Source organism: Thermobia domestica, chromosome 12 (assembly GCF_964235325.1).
Source record: "Thermobia domestica chromosome 12, izTheDome1.hap1.1, whole genome shotgun sequence".
NCBI classification, from domain to species: domain Eukaryota; kingdom Metazoa; phylum Arthropoda; class Insecta; order Zygentoma; family Lepismatidae; genus Thermobia; species Thermobia domestica.
The window spans coordinates 223,386,442-223,408,398 of NC_137465.1; positions in this window are offsets into that span (position 1 = coordinate 223,386,442).

The window sequence follows — 21,957 nt, forward strand, 5'->3', positions numbered from 1 at the left end:
TCAATATTACATAGTAGCGATACTATGGAATTACCTAAAATGATTGAATTACTACTTAGGAGGATCCACATAAACCAGAAATGAAGAAAATACATTTCGGCCATAGGGGATGTTTTTTTGTTGCGACGTAGGTGGCACTTAACCTTTTAAAGGGCCCTCAAACCTAATCCAGCCAACTAACTAAATACGTTGTATCCTCAAAAGGAATCAAACATAGAACCTCGTACATCAATCGCGCTTAGGCCGCGGTGTCTCAGGGGCAGAGCTTTCTCCTCTAGTGCATGGGGTCCTTGGGTCGATCCCAGCTCGCGCCAAGTGAGCTTTGTAGTGGACAAATAACGCGTGCGTGGGTGTCCTCGGGGTTCTTCCGTTTCCTTTCACTTTCTTCATTCCACCATTCATTCATTTCTCATCGTCTTCTTTAGCCTAGTCGGCATAAACGTGGGACGTAACACTTAAAGATTTCACTTCATTTTCTCATCAAAGGCGCTCATTCTAACCTTTGGGCCATTCAGATTACGTTAGATAAAAGAACAGGAATGCAGATAGCCTAAAGAAAGAAAAAACATGTAATATCATTAGTTCAGAAAACGATTATTAGAAATGTGTTTAAATTTTTTATGTTCGATTCGTGTCCGCCTCCATAGGAAAAGCATTCCTTTAAAAATAACGATGACAGAATTGCACATTATTTTAAAAATTATTGTTTCGAATTCTTCTGCTGATGATAGGATTTTTATACTCCATTTCTACTTTATTTTTTTTACCTCCGTCCAATGACGTAGAGGACGTTCTTCCTCTAATATAACCGCTACATTTTTCTCTCTTTTTTTTGTCTTTTTTATTTTATTTTAACCGAGAATTAACGATGAAAGGACGAAAGTGGGATTTTGTGAAATTTAAACCACCGTCAGTTGTGTTAAAACAGCCAATTAAGATTCCCTTAAAAGCCTAATTTTTGGTTTAATCGATTTCCATCTTAACTAATTTATTCTTGACACGTTCAAGAAGATAACAAAGAGGAACTCTTCCATTTTTGTCTTTCCCCTCTTTTAATTTTTTGGGTGGAGGAAATTGCATTAAATCTCGCTCACATTTCTCATTTTATATTATTTTGTTCTTAATATTAACTGCATTTTTAAAATTAATTTACTTATGTATCTATTTTTTAACTATAATTGCAATGTGTTATATAAAGATAATGATTTCTATTATCTAAATATACATATAACCACTCAATCTCCAGATTCTCTCAATCTAATCCTTCGACAAGTAGAAAGATACAATCAGTTAAAAAGTTAATACTTCTCAATAATTTAGGAAGTAAGAAACGTTCCGAGTTCGATTCCCGGTGGTAACGCTTGGCAGTTGCGGATCTAAAAAGTAAAAACTGGGGATCAGCCAGAACCCAGACTATGATAGGTATATCATGAATTTATTACAAACTTTCTAAAATATACAGGGTGTTTCAAAACAATACCGACAACGTACAAAAGGTGGTTCCTGACACCATGATAAGACAAAGGGTATAGACCAACCTGCGTGCACAAATGCTTCCTTTCGGAGCTATAGGCTGCCGAAAACTGAATTTTAAAGGTCCATAGCTCCAAAACTATGGGACCTACCGTAGACGGGTCAACACTTCACTTAGGAACTAATGTGCCATCCAAAAATACATGTTTCAGAATCCTAAGATATTCACGCGATAATTTTTAATTAGGGAGTTTGGCTACGGGCATATAATTTGAAGTACTCACGAACTACCTCTATAAAAATTGTTGCGGATGTACTGCAGGATTCTGAAACTTGGATATTTGGATAGAGTACATACTAGTTCCTAAGCGAAATCTTGATCCGACTACGGTACATCCTATAGTTTTGGAGCTATGGACCTTCAAAATTGTTTTCTTCATGTTTTCGGCAGCCTATAACTCCGAAAGGAAGCACCGAGGTTGGTCCATACTTTTTGTCTTATCTTGCTGTTAGCAATCACCTTCCAAACATTGTCGGTGTTGTTTTCAAACTCCTTGCATAAATATTATTTTTGTCACTCAAAAAACTGGGTGACCTATCCCCCCTTGCCGCGAGCTAGATCTGCCACTTGGTCGAAAAGGTGAAACAGTTTTTGCAGGTTAAGCATCTTCAGAGAGGTTTTTCCTGAGTTTTCCTTATTCACACCAGGAAAATTCCGGGATGGTAGCTAACATACAGTCCTTTCTTCCTTCTCTTTTCCTGGAATTTTACGTTCGTTGAGGACGCTATCCCTCATACGTGACCAGTGCATAGCCATAGATACCGGTAATGTCCAGAAATAAATAAATAAATAAATAAATAAAAGGAAGTAAGAGCCATCTAACTGTCCCCATAAATTTAATATTGTAAATATTAACATGCAAGTGTTGGCTCTTCAAGAAAACTGCACGGTAAGAACGAAAAAATAAAATTATCGCTTGAATTTAAGAAAACAAAGTATATCTAATGTTCTGACTGTTGTACAGCGAACCACAAAAGTATCCCCCCCCCTAAGTACTCTAATTTCATTACTTGGGGTCCAGGTCATTTGCAGTTGTAAGAACGTCTAAACAGATGCAACCCACCTTACACGTAACTTTTCTCGGCACTGACAACAGTTGTTAACTCTGATCCAAGTGTTTATGGAGGTAAAATTGAAAAATAGGTAACTAACGAAACAATTCTCCATTCTAAGATGAATCTCTATGGTTCGGATCGTGTTTCCCAAAGAACACCATATATTAATCTCAATATTGTTGTGTATGTAATGTATTATTTCTTTATATACTGTATGTTTAGAGAAATAAAATACTGACCACGCATGAATCAGAAAATGATTGAAAGTAGATGAAAATATCAAATCTAGAACAACTGCTGAAAATAAGTTAGTAAATGATTGCCTCCATTGAGAGACCTTCTCCAATTCTCATCATTCCAACATCTTTTTTCTTTCTGGAGGAGAGAAGATCTTGCTTGTCACACCGAGTATGTATTGAAATTGAAACATTTGAAAAAGTTCCATCCTGGCCGGGATTTGAAGCCGGGTACGCGGAATAGAAGTTCAATACGCTAACCACTTATCTACCGCGTCACTTCATCTTTTATCTAAACTATCAGCTAGTTAAAATCGTTGCATGTAAGACTATACAAAATACTAATGCTCATATAAAGAGACATTCCTTATGAATGTCATAATGACTTACTCGAGATTTCCTTTTTTAATTGGAAAACAAGTTATATAGACCTTCATCAATAAGTAAAATATCACGAAACGTTCTTCAAGTTCAGGCTACCTCATCGTTTTTAACTGCTCCCGATTTTCGTTACTACTATTCTTCCTCATCCTAGTTTCTAATTTCCAAGGAACAAAAGCCAGCAGCATTTACGGCGATCCCAAAAGTTTCACTATTCGCGCGCTACATTGTATTATTTTTCACGCGATACCCTAGCCAGTTGTTTGAAGTTGGTCAATTAAAATTTACTGAAAAATTTGGGGCAAGATAACAGAACCTAACTAACCCCTGCGGGGCTTCTAACCCGTTCCTGTTACTACTACTACTACTACTACTAGTAGTAGTAGTAGTAGTAGTAGTAGTACTGTTATTATTATTACTACACTACTACTATTACTATTACTACTACTACTACTACTACTACTTTTACTATGGGTCGGTATAGTATACTTGCAAGCTTATTTTAATGAAAAAAGTGTTATGAAAATTTAAAGGATGGGTAAATCACTTTTTTAGTATTATTTTCAATCTTATTTGAATGAAAAAATGTTATGAAAATTCAAACCAGATGCAGATACCTATGTATATATGCATTGTCTTTTTTTTTTTTTTTTTTTTGAATCAACAGGTTTAAAATATATGTTTTAAAATGAAATAATGAACAAAGACAATGCATATATACATAGGTATCTGCACATGGCAGACAAGATGCAATATCATTAGTAGTTATATAAGTTATATATACATTATATTAGGTGATGTGACAAAGATATATTACAGATTTTTTTGGTTTGTTTTTGTTCTGTTTTTTTTATATTACATGCGTGGACAAAGACTATAAGAACAGTTAAATAGTTCGCAAAAAGTCTTCTTCGTGCAGAAGAGAAAAGGTTGGTCTGAAATTTCATATATTGGTTGTATAATTCTATATAATATGGCAGACTAGTATGCATAAGAAACATAATTGTCTGCATAGTGATCCAGGTAACAGCATTGTTTTTAAATGCCGGAAACCAATGAAAATCAGTCCACAAAGTAAGTTCTGTTACAGTAAAGGTATGATGTAAAAGACGAAAACTTTTATTAATTACAAAACAAAAGTAGATCGAGATGATTGCCACGTTGGAACAGGCATGAAACTTATGTGCTAGCGTATCACATAAGTTTCCTATACAAAAAAATTGTATCTTATACAGGTATATTTATTCCCTCCCTACACATATGCGGTAAAAACTAGCATTTAATGGATACGTTAAGCTTATTAATATAACTTTAGCCGGTATCTCAGGTTAATAAAGAGGATCTAATAGATTTTCAAGTCTTAATTATTATTAACATATAATATTCCTAAATTTCATTAATTTATCATAATCATGATCCTTTTAAATCCCCATATGCCACTACAAATAATAATTAAATAATAAGATGCCTGATTAAAGGGTTATCGTGATAGGATAAATCAAGTATTTTATATACTCTTATTACTCCTAAAAGAATCAAACTTTCACCTTTGACATCAAAAATCAGCTTGCACCACACACCAAGATGTAGAAAGATAAGCTAAGATAAGCTAGTGGGCTCATATCCAGCATATGAAGATTTACTCTTCTTTTTCTAGTGCTCACTAATCCTAAAACTCTATTATTCTCCGCAAAACTTATGCTAGGGACCCTCATTTCTCTAACATCCTCATTATGATTTGGTACTTAAATTGGTCTTGAAATTAATCTTCTATTATTCATCCCCCTGATTTCAAAGACAAACCATCAACGTCATACGGAATCTGCTCTAAAATACTTTTTTTTTAAAGTTCAAACCATTGCAAGATCCTTGCTCTTAATAGGGATCATTTTATTTTACACAGGTCTGCAAAGTGCATATTACCTAATCTCCATCTCTCCTATTTAAAAAAGGGGCTGCCCCCTTCACTTCTGGATACCGGAAGTAATAGAAGCTGTACTCTGAGTAGACTGTATTATTTTAATGCCCTGACAAAAATTAGCGCCTCTTGGGTTACTTTCCTATAGCTTAATTCCCACAAACTTAATTCACCTGACCTTAATCCTATCTTTAATTGTAAATTCAATAGGAGGGCTAAATCAAACATCCCTACTTAAAATTATAGCATTCTCATCAATTAATAATACTGGCTGGATACTTATAGCTCTATTATTAAGTGATATAACATGATCACTTTACTTTCTATTCTACGCACTACTTTCAACAATAACAGTCGCCCTCTTCGCAATAAACAAAATATTTCATATTAATCAAACCGTTTCCAACAAGCTATTTTTACTAGTCTTTTGTCCTTAGGTGGGTTACCTCCATTCTTAGGCATTTTACCCAAATGAATCATTATCATAAAAAAACTGCTGAACAAATATCATTTATTATCCTCACGTTAAGAGTAATAACAGCACTACTACTCTTTTTTACTACATACGAATTGCTTACGCTGCTTTTATTATTAACCACTATGACCAAACATCAACATCCTTATTGAAAAAAATCAAGAAACATCAATTAAATCAACATTCATTATTATTTCACTAAGAGGTATAATTATTCTACCTCTAACAATTAACACTCTTTAAATAAGACTTTAAGTTAAAAAAATACTAATGTCCTTTAAAGCCATAAATAAAAGGCTGCCTTTTAGGTCTTAGTATATTAACTACTACTCCGGAATTGCAGTCCGACATCATAATATTGGCTATAAGATCTAACAGGAGGTTTATTACACCATAAATAGATTTACAATCTATCACCTAACATTTCGGCCATCCTATTTAATTGCAACGATGATTATTTTCTACAAATCATAAAGACTTTGGTACAATATATCTAATCTTTAGGGTCTGAGCAGGAATAGTAGGCACATCACTAAGCCTTCTTATTCGAGCAGAACTAGCTAGCGTATCGATATTGTTGCAGTATGTGCATATATTACTATTTACAATAGGTACATTGTCAAGTTTTCCAATGTGAAGTTTCGTATACATTATTGACTATATAATACCAGGTAATGCGTTTTTTGGGGTGAGAAAGGAAGCGTTGATGTTTTTCCATATAACATTCTAATTTTTGTGTGGGTGCTTTAAGACGACATTAGGTATACTAGTAACCCACAAGCGAACATAGCGCCAGTAAAGGTTGTTGACCGACCCAGTTTCGATTGGATCTTTTGCGAGTACAGCGTATAACATTTCAAGCATGACATCACGTACATGGCGAAATTACTAGGTCCAAGGAAACACGTGTACTGGCGCCTGAAGGTCTAAACAGTGGAAGCAAACATTGATAAGAGCAGCCCTAATCGAAATCTCGTGTTCACAGACAAGTTGACAACTTCTGTGCATAAGAAGGGCACGTGGCTGTGCAGCTTCATGTAAAAAAAAAACTATTTCGCCTTCAAGTGAAGACAGGTAGAGTTGGTTCTTAGCTACGCTTAAGATTTTGGAATACTACAAGAAAAACAAAGCTTGACTGGTTAACTGGTTACTTATTTTAACTGACATTGGTAAAATCTTTGCAATGTGGCTTAGAATACTAGAAACAGACGTTTTCAGAAATAAGTTTCTACTAAACATGTTCATGTTTCGCTGTCTATGACTGATAAGAACACTTCAGATCTTATTTGCTGTAAGATGATAGGAAAGTTCTATGATTTGGTTGATATTACTGAATCACCATACACCAAATATTTTGATACATTGTTATAGTAGTTACTATATGAAGCATTCTATTCTGGATGGATACATAATATTTTTGTTTTCCCGTGATTGAGTTGTACTACAGAGGCCTGTTGATACGAGGTTAATTTATGTCGGCTGGATATTGTAAACAATAGTGGGAATAATCAATGTAACTTTGTACAGTTATTTAGATATTGTAGACAAAGACACCAGGGAGTAAACGTTCAGTGGGGTACATTAGTGGGGCAAGGTACAAACTGAATAATAGACTTCAAAATGGATCACCTTACAAAATACCATTCTTGATGTTTATTGGGTTACTTAAACCACCATTAACTTTAATTTTTGTCAATATATGCGTATAAATTCTTCGTACAAGAGAAATACAGGAGGAAACAAAACCATATTTCTCAAGGACTTTGAATGAGTATTCATGGTTAATACTATCAAACGCTTCAGAGTAATCTGGGCTAAACCAGCAATGGATGGAGCAGAAGTAGATTTGTGGTAGGAAATCAAGTCTATAAGATTTGATAAAGGCTTATAGATACGATTGTTTGGCCAATTCCATATTGATGGAAACTTCGCAGTTTGTCACTAAATACTGTTATTCGTGCAGTGAAGCAGTGCGTTAAAATTTTTAAATCCGTACACAGAAGGAAATAGGACTTAAATCATTAACACTGGAAGTACGAGAATGATTAGGTACTAAAACTGTAACACCTGTGCGGAGAAATTCACCTAGAACAAGAGTATGTCTATATTCATTGAAAAGAGTGGTAATAAAGGGTGCTAATATATCGATACAGGTTATATAGAATTCTAGAGGTAGGGAATCAATCCCCTTAAATTTTCCACGAGGGCCGGAAGCAATGGCTGATTTAACCCTCCTACTGTAAATGGACTAGATAGATATTCTTGATCCTGTTTCTGTAATACTGTAGGAAGGTAGTTGAGAATTTCAGGACTATCGCAGAAGGAAGTAGGCTTGGCATACAGTTGTTTATAGTAATCGCGACTCAATGTATTACTTGCTCACCTACATACACGTGACCTGTGACATCTTTAAGCTGAGATATAAATTTCTGCATTCCTCGCATGATTTCCTTTTAGATTTGCACAATTCCTGGGGTTTCTAAGTCGTCATATTGATGTATTTTGCTGCGAGTCGTGAAACCTTGGATGAGGCGTTTGTGCATGGCTAATAAGTACACTTTGATTTCTTGATTTTGAGGTCGAAAACTGCTACCTTGAAGTTGTTCTTTCCTGTAGACTATTAAGAGACTGTTGTAATATTGATACTGAGTACAATATGAAGCATTTCTATTTTGACAAAGGTAAACCACAGACCGTGATAAACGAAGGAATGTTTCGCTTAATACTTATTTTAATAAGCTTACAACCCGTTCGAGTAGCATATACTTGTTCCTTTGAATATTGTACGGCGATGATGCTAGTTACATCCCCATATTGGGAGAGCACACGTGTTGATTGAATGTCACCAAGTTCCATGGGACATAAGGACACATTGACTATCACCACCAAACCTGTGAAATCAATAGACACACATGCTCCCCATTATTATTTGAGTAGGTCACTACTCTATTAGTATTAGCCAGTGTTTGTTCACATAACACTTTGTTAATTAATTTCCGATGTAAGTTCTTACGAATAAATCCATTTAAGTGAACAATATCTGGTCAACAGTTAACTTAAATACCTTACGGTACAATTCATGAACGGCAGTAGATGTGGGCTTTTGACACACCGTGACAAAGTTGATGCTCAATGTATTAGCTCTTATGCAACTCATGGTAGTTATTCGACGATAAACGTCATAATATATTATTTTCACATTCTTTGAATTGCATCAACACGTGTAAAAATAGAAAGTTCTATTTTTATCCTCCGTAACTACTAGTTTAATTTTTTTCGATATTTGATTAACTTGTAGTAGATTGGCAAATTATGAAACTCGTATGGCAGAGACACGCGTTCGAGTCCCGCCGTGGCAATTATTTTCCTCTTAATTGGAAGGTATTGTTTACGTAATTGCTACTCTATTTCTGTTATTCCTATATTATTATTATTATTATTATTATTATTATTATTATTATTATGTTATTATTATTGGCAAGTTGTTGAGACTTGGCTACATATTTTATATTATGTGAAGTTTTCGATTATTCAATTTGAAGTTATTCGGATTTTCGTTACTTCCCAAAAACTGAACACCAAGCTGTACTTTTTCTAGTGGCGTGTACAATCGTCTATATCCATCGCCATGTTCCTTTGCTGGATGCTCGCATCTACTTGGAGTTCTTAAAACGTACTCGCCGAAAGCTCTTTCCCCCAGAGTTGGAGAGCCAGTATTTTAGTCGGTTTTTAGAACTGGTTTTGCAGTAAGTTCTTTCCTTCTCGAAAAAAAAAAAGCAGAGAGAGTAATTACTCTAGATGTAGGTTTAGTGTTTCGTGTTTATTTTAATTTTAGCGATTACTGCTGTACATGCCGTTATTCTTTTTCTTCTTTGTAAGAAATATCGTATTGTATTACACCTGGAGTAAGTCCGTTTCTTGTACGCTATTTGTATAAAGACAAGCACATGAACAATAAAAACTAGTAGCTGTAGCCCGTGGCAAAAGCCGACTGGTCTCGGGCGTTCGGCTTCGGATCATGAAGCGCAATCCACTGGGGGTTCGAATCCCGCTAAAGAGCAAGGTCGTAATTTGAACTGTAGTGAATGTGTTTGTGTTCGTGTTTCTGTCGAATATGGTAACGGTCAAAGAAACCTTGTATACAAGGAAATTCGGGTTGCTCAGGAAACTGAGGTATGATCGGTTGATCTTTTTATAAACAAATAAATAGGTGAATGGTTAGCGCATTAAACTCCTATTCGGTAGACCTGGGTTCAAACCCCGGCCAGGTTGAAACTTTTTCAAACTTTTCAATTTCAATGCATACTCAGTGTGACAAGCAAGATCTTCTCTTCCCTAGAAAGAAAAAAGATGTTGGAATAAGGAACATTGGAGATCTTTCAATGGAGACAATAATTTACAAACTTATTTCCAGCAGTTGTTAGAGATTTGATATTTTCGTCTACTTTCAATCATTTACTGATTCATGTGTGATCAGTGTTTTTATTTCTTTGAATATACAGTATATAATGAAACAAAACATTACATACACAGCAATATTGAGATTAATATATGGTGTTCATTGGAAAACACGCTCTCAAGCAGAGCGATTCATCTCAGAATGGAGAAATGTTTACGTCATCTACTCACAACTTTACTTGCATAACGACCTGACTCAGTGCTACAACTGATCAGAGTGACGAGAAACGTTATGTATAAAAGTTGGGTTGCAACTATCCAGGCGTTTCCACAACGGTAAATGATCTGGACCCCAAGTAATGAAATTAGAGCAGGGGAGGAGATACTTTTGTGATTCGCTGTACATACATCAACAGTGCATTTTGAGCTAAAAGTCGTACATGAACCCCAACATCATTGGATTATAAATATTTGAGCCGGGGAAGATATTGAAATATGAGACCTTCAGAGGCTACCAACTACGTATCTCTGAAAAAATCCTGAAGAACACCGTGGAAATAGGTCCTTGGAGAAAAGCGATTCAAATATTTTTGTTTTGCGTCACATGATCATTATTTGAGTTTAACGGAGACAGTTGTTAAGGCAAGTAAAAAATGACTGAAGACTTGGTGGAATGAGGAGGTTGAAGATAATGTGAATACTTCCAAAAAACTCAGACACAATTCTGTCCACCATGAAACTACGTGGGTAAAACCTTGGAAAAGTGTTCGTGAAATTACAGACAATTTAAGATAACACGTTTGGTGATCCGGTGCAAACTACGTATAATACTAAAAAGCTGGACTCATCGGTGGTACAGTACCATATGAGTTCATTTACCCCGGGTATATGTAACAACCGGGAAGTTTTCCTGAGTCGCATTATCACTTCAAGTGAAAAATAATTTGCTAGGACATTCAGAACGGTCAAGATAGTAGTTAGATCAAGATCACATCCAGAACGGTTTCCAAAAATGCTTTCCTTTGGTGCATTTGGGATTGTTACAATGCAAATCTTCTTGCGATTCACCGTAAACTTGCATTAAAAGCATGCAGAAAGGATGAATAAACAGTGCTTAAGGACAATGCACACCACAAAGTTACTGAAACGGCGGTGTAGATCCGCCATGATTTGCAGCAAGAAGCTGTATTCCTGACGTTGCTCTTATTGACTTCTGACTCTTCTGGCATTCCAATTTTGAGGATGGTCGAAGCCCTTGGAGAGAGGCAGAGCGGTGGAAGATTCTTAGTTTTCTCTCATACACGGCTTTTGTGGCACTCATGCCTGTGCTTCTGAGGGCGGATGATCCCACATCCGCTGGATCCAACTGCGTCTCAATGAATTCTAGGCACGAAAAACTTACTTGATGACCGGACTATGCATCTTGCCGTTGAAGACTTCATCGCTTTGCAGGCTCCAAACTTCTTTTGTAATGAAATTCAATTAATAATTGAGCAAATGCCGATGTATGTGACTGTACTGGTGACTACTTTCATTTACTAACAGCTGTAGTTTTTGTTCTTTAAGTTATTATTATTATTATTATTATTATTATTATTATTATTATTATTATTATTATTAATAATAATAATTTATCTCCGAAGCGTTCAACCTTTTGCAGATTCTCTGCGCGCTAGCGATATCTCTTTACACCAAGCATTATATATGGCGACTAGGGACGCCTGTTTTCAACTAGCGTAACTGAGACATTTAGGGGGTCTTGTGTTTAATTCAAGTAAGTGTTAAGGATACCTAAATAAACTGCTGTGTAAAACGTAAGAATGAGATAGATTAAGGAACATAAATTATTGTGAATATGTTTTAAATGAATACAACTTTGGCAGCCTAAAGGTCTCCTAAAGGTCCTCCACACGTGCACAGGAAGCTAGAAGTTGCATGGTATGGCGTCAACGTGACCATGGAACCAAAAGGGTCTTCTCCCCTAACATGAAGGAGTTGAATAAAAAGGACTAGACATAATGTGTCAGTCGAGAGATTGTAAGTTGCATTGTGCTGGTGTACCCCCACAACATGGTCCGCAGAAAACATTTGGACGACTTCATTTGGGAACGAATCCTCGCAAAAATTAAAGGAGTACTAAATGTAAGAGTGTGACCCAGAAGTGTAGTATTGCTGACAGCATTGTTTCAAGTGTATATTGGAAGCGTTCCGAACCTTAGGCAATGTTATGCAAAGGAGAGGTTGTTATTGACTACTGCCAACTACAGCAGAGGATAACCACTACATTGTGAATTAGTCAAGACGGGACCGATGTGAAAGAGTGAATGCAATTACAAACACATTTAACACGACTGCAAAGCACTAGATTTCACACTTCACAGTGGAAGGTCGATTATGATGCTAGTCTCTATGCCTGGCAGTCGTTCAGTAGCATTTCATTGTCGTTGAATTGGCACATCAGGACTGGATCGACGATAAGTATGTCACCTCATTTCCCAGAAAAAGTTCACATACATTTTGAGTAATTTGTGATTGTGAGCGTACACTTATCTGCCAAAAAGTGGAAACAGGCAATGTACCCAGGAATATTGTCGAATATAATTGTTTGGGAGGTTCAGTTGCTCGCGTGTGGGAGGGATAATATTATGTGGCTATACTGATCTAACAGTGTTTGAATGCGGTACACGCTCATACCAACTTTCTTGCGCCTCTTTACTCTTTCTCCAAGTGTGTCTCCAGAGAGATGCAGTCAGCATAGACTTCATTTTTGTGCATGATGATGTGCGACTGTATCGAACATTGCAGGTAACGAAAAAATACTCGACAAATGTCTGACCTACAATCCCATCCCCAACTTCAATCCCATCGAGCACCAGCACTTGCCGATTCAGCGTGGATTATATGGTAATCGCTGGTGAAGTAACGGATCTCAGTACCAAGATAACTCAATACTAACCTTACGAGCACCATGAGAGCACATCTCAGAGCATGCATTGTTGGCTGTAATAACCAGGCACCCTTCTAGGAGCCATTTTACTCCTTCTGTAATGTAAGGGAAGCCATGATGAATCGCCGTGACTACAGTGTAAGTTATTGACTTTTCTATTTTGATTTTCAGTTTAACGTCCTTTCAAGCTTCGATTTGTCTCTACATAAAAGTACAATTTTTGTTCATCTAATCACATTGTTTCTCTCTATTGTTTGCTGTATCATACAGCAGCATTACTTTCTAATTATGCTTGAAGTTTCACCAATCTACGCAATTTGGCAGTCACACAGTGTGTGAAAGTTATTTTAGTCCTTACGTTTCGGACAACATTGAATTTAGTTAGTGTTCTTTCGACTAAGTTTTATGTAACTTGCAATTCTCAAATATTTTGAAATTTGAACATTGGCGTTACGGACTGATATGTTTTGACTTAATAATAATAATAATAATAATAATACATGATCATGGGAAACGTACCTTCATAATAAATTCCCATGAATTATTATTATTATTATTATTATTATTATTATTATTATTATTATTATTATTATTATTATTATTATTATTGTCATTACGTCAGCCGGAAACCAATAGTAAATTTATTTGAAACTCTCAATTCTTTTATAAACACCTTCTGCTGAAAGCAAGATATAATAAAGCATGAATCTTTTTACACACAATTAATACTAAAATTTTTAGACTTAATATTTAATTAGCAAAATAAATATCATTCATTTTAATTGCATTACTTCCGTTTCTTCAATTATTTAGAGAAACGAATGTTATAGATGGTTTGTATCTTTCTTGCCTTATTTCGTTCCACATTTCAGGGAAAAAATGTAGTAATTGTTTTTTTTTTTTTTTTTTCAAATCCTTTCAAGGTTAATATCAACATTCTAGGATTTTTAAATCTTAATTCGTGCAACATATTACGTTGGTTTTGTTGTATGTTTATCGATTTTGCACGGTGCTCAACTATTTAGCCCATTTTAATATTACTCTCCATATTTTTTATAGTACTACGGATTTCGTAGAAACTCTTTTCCCTCTGCTTTCGGAGCGCCACGCTCAACGCAAACGCATGCCTTTCATTTAATATTGGATGAGCAAATACCAACCTCAAAATCATCATCTTCTTATTTTCTCCGCATCTTAACAAGCTTCTGCGCAATTTTAATATCTTTTTCTTAAACGTTTTCTATGTCGTGAGGAATGCTGTTAATTAGAGAATTATGGATTTTCTGGAGCGCTCCGAGATTCTAAGATTTACTTGGGAGGGCTGTGGTTATCCTCTTGAAGGTGAGTTGTTTTGTATCTGTCGTTACGGTGGATTCAGTGATCTATGTTCCTACTTCCTGGAAATTACTTTTATTCTGGGTTTTCAGTGTTTACAGGTATACAGAGGAATTCATTCGTGTTACGATGAAAATTATAACCAAGAAATGGGATGGAATATTAATGAAATAGATTTATGAAGAAAATAATCTTTCATACAGAATAAATATTGTGCATAAAGCAACCAAACACTAGCGACGAAATTGATTTTAGCACCAAAGAACGAAACACAGAGTTGTAACGTTCCAATTTGACGAACGTTACAATAACACTAATTTTAACTGTCAAGAACATGCCAACTCTCACAAATGTTGCATCTTTTTTTGTATCAATTTATTGATATAATTCTGAAAACTTTATAACAATATTCTTTCAGTTTTACTTTAGTCTTTGTGCTACTTTCAGTTACATTTTATAGACATTAAGGTAAATTTACGTTATAAATGTGTTATTTATTCAATTTCAAATACAAAATGTTGACAGAAATCCACATGTAATACATAAGCAACACAAAATTCTTTTTCTTCCAGAACATTTACATCGTACATGATTTTGTCCTATGTGTGAGACAAGATGGAGTCAGGACTATACAGCCTGTTTTGAACTCCCATTTCGTGCTATTACAGTAGAGCGTTGATTATCCGAACGTCGGTCAACCGAACGACCGCTTAACCGAACTGTGTACTCGCTCGCACCTGTTACTCTCCCACCCTACCGTCCATCATCCCCCTCACTCCCAAACCAAGTTTCCCACAGTAGTCACCGCACTGAGCCACCGCTGGCGGAACATTGCTTCTAATGGGGCCTTCATAAGGCGCTGCTGACCGGCCAAGCCACCAATCGCTGTGTTTCAACAATCAGCACACTTCTTTTTATGAATAAATTTACTGTACAGTACTTCTTTTTGGCAAATAAACATGTACAGTTCGAATATCCGAACAAACCAGTTTTCCGAACACCCATGTCCCCCAATTACTTCGGATAATCGACGCTCTACTGTATTTGATTTGATACAATTGATATTTTGAATTCATTTTCTTTTCTGGCCAATTTTATAATGATTGACCTGTTTTCAAGGAATTTTAATATTAACTTATTTATTTGGTAATAGTATAACATTTAGTGCATTCGGATTCAGGTTTATGGCCGCGCCATTTTGGTTGAGACTTGATCCGTGGCTAAAGATACTTAGTGTAATATATAGCTTAATACAATTTTTCAACTTAGGACAATAATAGTGGAATAGTCGACTTAACCAAAGTGCTGAGACTGAAATAATAAACACCATGGTAATTACTTAATGATTTTTAGGAATGAAATAATTTTGAAATAAAAATAATTTTGAAACAAAAATAATTTTGAAATAAAAATAATGATTGAATATAGCTTTAAATTTGAAGTTTACTCCGATTTAGAGGCTAATATATTGCACACAAATTAGAGTATTAATTCCTATTGAAAATAATATTTGGTTACGACGAGGTGTGGTTTTCAAAATATGTTACATTAAGTACCAAAGGAAAATTTCTTACCCTTTGCGCTTCGATGTTTGTTAGATCTAAAATTCTAACGTCTCTTATTCTAACGAGTCCGGTCTTATTATTAATATTATATAATAAGCATATATATAACCATGTTAAGAAGGTGTCACGATGTGATACTTATCTGATGTTTCGACGTTGATATGAGGTATTCCTAATGTTATAATATAAATGGGAACTTAAGTTCAATTGCTGTATTGAGTCGACTATTATCTTATATATATCTAGACCAAATATTATATATATATCAATTATCGACCAAACATTTAACCATTCGCCAAATACTCGAAAAAAAGTAGGAATACAATATTCCGGTACATCAACTATTTACTGATTTCAGAAAGGCGTACGACTCGGTTAGGAGAGAAACATTATACATCGTTTTTACAGAACTTGGAATACCGACAAAGCTAATTTGATTAATTAAGATATGTTTAAATGAATCTTAAAGTAAAGCCCGTTTAGGAAATTTTTTGTCCACGAGATTTCACGTCGATTATGGCCTGCAACAAGGAGATGCGTTGTCGCCATTATTATTTAACTTCGCTCTGGAATACGCTATAAGGAAAATCAGAGATAGCAACCAGGGCCTAGAGTTGAACGGTATTCACCAGGTTATGGCATATGCTGATGATGTGAATTTAATAGGGGATGATAGGAGAACAATAGAAAGAAATGCAGAGATCTTATTAAACGCTTGCAGGGATATGGTTTAGAAGTAAATGCAGAGAAAACTAAATACATGGAACTGCGTCGGGACCGTAATACAGCAAATAGTGGATGCGTTAAAATATTAAACACTTTCAAATATTTAGGATCAATATTAACATAGGAAAATCATATTCACGAAGAAATTGAATGTCGGCTAAAAGCAGGGAATTCGTGTTACTATTCGGTTCAAAATCTCTTGTCACCGCGAATTCTGTCGAGAAATTTGAACCTTAAAATATATAAAACGATAATCATGCCTGTTGTTTTGTATGATTGCGAAACATGGCGCGTACTCTGAGGGAAGAACATAGACTGAAAGTATTTGAGAACAAGATACTTAGACGAATATTCGGACCCAAGAGGAACGGAAATGGGGAATGGCGGAAACTTCATAACGAGGAACTACATAATTTATACGGTTTACCTAACATTGTTAGGGTCGTCAAGTCTAGGAGGCTTAGGTGGGCGGGTCATGTAGCTAGAATGGAAGAAAGTAGAAACGCTTTCAAATTCTTGACTGGAAGACCAATCGGAAAACGATCATTAGAAAGACCTAGGCGCAGATGGGAGGACAATATTAAGATGGATCTCGCAGAGATAGGAATACGAAGTAGAAACTGGATCCAATTGGTTAAGGATAGAAGTCAGTGGAGAGCTTTTGTGAACGCGGCATTGAACCTCCGGGTTCCATAGGCCAGAGAGTGAGTGAGTGAGTGAGTACGATGTATTTGAACCTATACAATGAAAAGAGGTTACATCAGAAACCACATAACTTGTTGAAGTCGACTCTATCACCTGTTTTGTGTATATTATAGTGGCAATGCTAGACCATTCATACGACTGGACAAAATATATTCTTTTCGATACTGGAATCAAGAAAATTAAAGATGACTTCCCATCAAACACAAGTACATGCCAGGCATGTGTAAAGAATGTAACATGATGTTCATTGGAATGTACATGACACGTATTTGGATATAGAAATCATGTGAAACTCACATAAAGGGAATAAAGTTACTTCCGACCTAAAGCACGTGCCTAACACATAACGGGGAATGTACCTGCTATGTTCATATCATGTACTGGGTATGTACTTGACACATTTACTGGCATGTGCCAGGACTATACTAGGCATGTGTCAGAAATGTTCCTTTAAATATATAGGTGTGTACCTGGAATATACCAAATAAAGAAATCATTTGCTGTACACGTGCTAGGAACATACATATGTCCGTAGTTTGAAGGAATAAGTCAGTGGCGTATTTACGACTTTATTTCGGGAAGGGGGCTTTGCTAACTTTCCTGTAAATGGGAAAATTCTGAAAAATATTTCATTTCCTTTAATACAGTAAATAAAATTTCGGGAGGCTTAAGCCCGGAATTCACCTAGATACGCAACTGGAATAAGTGGTGTGGAGAACATGTGTATTAACACCTGCAGTCATAAGAGAAGAGTTGTCGCCATTTTAAAAGAAAAAAGCTGCAAAAGAAACAACCAGTAAATATCACGACTCATTAAACGCATTGTCAATCAGTAACTAAAATTTATGTTTTTCTTAAATGTTGTTTAGTATCGGACTACTACAAGATTGAAATGAATCACAATATAATAACCGTGTGAATAGCACTAACTCCCAGCTACGACGTCGTTCAAGTTTTATTTAAAGAGAGAATGATTAAGAAAGAAGGATGGGAAGTCCTGGGGAAGGAAAAGAGAGAAGAGGAAGAAGAAGGAAGAAAAGAAGGAGGGTTAGAAAGATGCTATAAGGGAAATATTTTGTCTCAGAAATAATAGGAGACAATATATAAGGACACTTGAATTGAAAGTACATAATTGAAAATAGAAGTAACAAAAACCGCAATATCTTTCTTTACAACCTGATAAATACATATTACTATATAGAATGGAAACCTACATACCTACACTAAAATGGATACATATATCTTGAAAATCAAAACACTATTTCGATCGGCTCTGACGTGAAAGGGAGAAAGCGAGGACTAAATAGTCCTTGCACGAAACTAGGAATTTGCATTTTGGAAACTGAAATTTGGCCCAAAAATGAGTTGAGGAAGTTTCCTTTCTGAAGGAAAGGAACCTTCAGTGCTTTAGTCAATACATATTAATTTTTGGAAGTTATGTCAAATAAAAGTAAATAGGAGACCCTGTTGAAATTTACTCATACATTTTAATGGCTAACTCAATTGACTCGAAAATATTGTATACTGGCACACAAAGTTACTACACTAAATAAAATATTGTACAATGGACAGGTTACCAGACCTAACAAGTTTATAATAGATGGAGGAAAATCTCGAAGGGAAAACCAGCCTCCAATTCAGATTATAACTTACAAAACCGAAACTTGACATGTGTTTTCACTTTTAATCCTGTCCAGTGGAATTCATTATCAGTAACATGGCGTCGGTAATCTTGGACTCCATATTTACTATAACTGCTTGTCATTTCGATGGACTCTTTAATAATCCTGTTCTATTCTTCGTTTAAACTGTCTTTATATCATATTGTAAACTATTTTACCTTATATTGAATAGAATATCACTCGGTCCTGTATAGATTTACACTGTCGGCTATCTAAATGTTACATCGTCGATGTTCATATCACAAAACCTATCTAGGAGTGCGCCAAAAGCACTGATGTTGCGTGCAATTTCCAATCACGGCACAGACTTTTCGCACGGCGGTATATCAAAATGAAGAGGAAATGGTTAAAACCGGATAAAACCAGATATTTGCAGGATACGGTATCTCATCGGGCTGAAGGGGGTCTCAAGTGTCCTGCGTAATTTCGGATTGGTGATAATTCGGAAAAAATTTTATACAATATGAATTAATTATTAAATAAGAATTACATTGAAATAAAATATGTATTCTGTAACTATTCAGATGACATGCCCATATACGAGAAAATTATGAAGGAAATGATGAATAAATAAGAAGTTATTTCCTTAGAACCTATATACCTAATTGTTCTGAAACTTCCAACTTATTTTATTTGCGTGAAGACGAAACGGATTTGAGATATAAATTAGCGAAAATTTATACACTAAAAATTGATTATGCTTTCTGATATTATACAGTGGGTGTAAACATTATTCGCACAGGGACCAGGATTTTGAAGAAAAACAACCCTAGATACACTGTAACTAGTCGGTTACACATGCGAAATGAAAACACGCCACCTACTTACATTACCAAATATATTTAAAGAATAGTCGTTGGAGTTGCATACGTAACTTATCTCGAAAAATCAGAAATTATTTAATTTATTTTTCAAATTTATTTTCCTAATTTATTTTCTATTAATTAAACACAATCAGTACACATCTCACGATGTACTACCACCATCTTTCAAGCACGCCTTCTTCCTTGAATAATGAGTTTGCGAGAGCGTACACAAATGAATGTCGCAATGCAGCGAAGCAACGTACGTGCGACCGGGTCTTGGTATACGAGGTAGGTGCTATTCACCTTCCTCATATTCTCGTAAAGCATATAAATACATTTCAAGTGCCAGAAATGCCTCGAGGAGTACTTTTATAGCGACACATGCTGGGAACATAAAACCAGTTACGTAAACGATTGGTATGGAAGTTAAATGGTACGTGCCTAACATGTACATGGTTGTGTGGGTTGTTTCTTTCAATTGTCCTCTTTTCTTTCAAGTAGTCTAGGATTTAGTAATTATTTAGATGGTACAAATGGTCTTGTCTTATTAGTGGGGTATCGTCATTATATATTGTAAGATTTAGCTTGTGCAGGCATAGGTAGAGCAAATTACAGTTTGAAATTGTGTTTTTACTATTCAAAATGAAACTTTTGAGTTTTACGTTCCACGATTATGACGGCTAGGCTAAGGAGACGGTGAAGATGAGAAATGAATGAAATGGTGGAATAAAGAAAGTGGGAGGAAACGGGATAACCCCGAGGAACCCACGCACACGGTGTTTGTCTACCACAAAGTTTACTTGGCGGGAGCAGGGTTTGAATCGGGGTGACCATGCACCACAGGTGAACGCTCTATCACCGAGCCACCACGGCCCCATTTTTTTTACTATTCACGTTTATTATAGTTGCAATAAACAGTATTCTACATATATTATTTTACTGTGTTTTTTAATAATGTGCTAAGAGAGGTGAACGCAGACACGTGCATCCAAGAGTAGGATTTCCACAAAGCTCCGTGCAAGCTAGGTGTAGTGGATTTCAGAATCCTTCGGCAGTGGATTTTCAGGTTTTCTCTTGACTTCTAATTTCATCCTACACTTTCATTTCCCCTATTTTTTTCATTACAGTTCACCTTCATGAGTTAGCCATCTTCTTTAGATAAAATGTATAATCTTTGAACGTCAAATTAGAAATGTCATTTGAATTCAAATTTAGTCTATTAATTTAAAGAAGGTACAAATATTTTCAATGCTCTTACCCAGAAGTCTACAAATTAAGACAGATAAAATACATTTTATCTCGACACTTTGGAGCATCGACAGAAACAATCAGGAATAGCTCAAACACCTAAGCTACTAATCTAAATTAGAACACAGACAGATGTAAAAGCATTATTTATCACCACCTTGGTGCATTAGTAAGAGAAGGCAAGAGATACTCAAACAGCCCAGCTACCAAACTAACTCAGAACATAGGTGTTGGGAGCATATGGGCAGAAAGTGTTAAAAGTTAGTGCACATACTGGAAAAGAAACTGAAGAGCGTTGCGTAGGTGGTGAAGCATATGAAGAATCGGAAAACCTGCACAAAAATCGTCTGCTGAATTAAAAAGGGTTATGCTACAACACTGTGGCGTAAAAACGAATGAAATTGCTGAGCGTTACAAGTTCCACAAGTTAGTGAATCTAGAACATGAGACAGTTGATCAATTTGTAATGCCTTTAAAAAAGCAAGCAGCATATTGTAACTTTGAAGAATGTTTAGATCATTCACTCAGAGATCAGTTCCTTTTTGGGATGCGGAGTAATGTAGCAAGACGACAGATATTGACTGCTGATTCACTTAGTTTTCAACAAGTAGTAGATGTTGCAAGAGCTGTAGAAAATACAGAAGAGCAACTGACAGTGTTCAATGACAGTAGTTCAGGAAATCAGCAAACAAATTAATTTAATGCAATCGAAAGGAATAAGAGGAAGAAATAAAATGCTAAGATATTCACCTTACGCTAGTACGACACCATCACCTTATGCAAATAGTATACAGAGAAGTACAAGGCAAACATTAGCTTATTCAGTATCATCAGATTCATCCAACAAAAATGAAACAAAGGTTATTAAATGTAGAAATTATCATCGTGTGCATGCTAAAGATAAATGTCCAGCTTTCGGTAAACGATGCTTTAAGTGTACGGAACT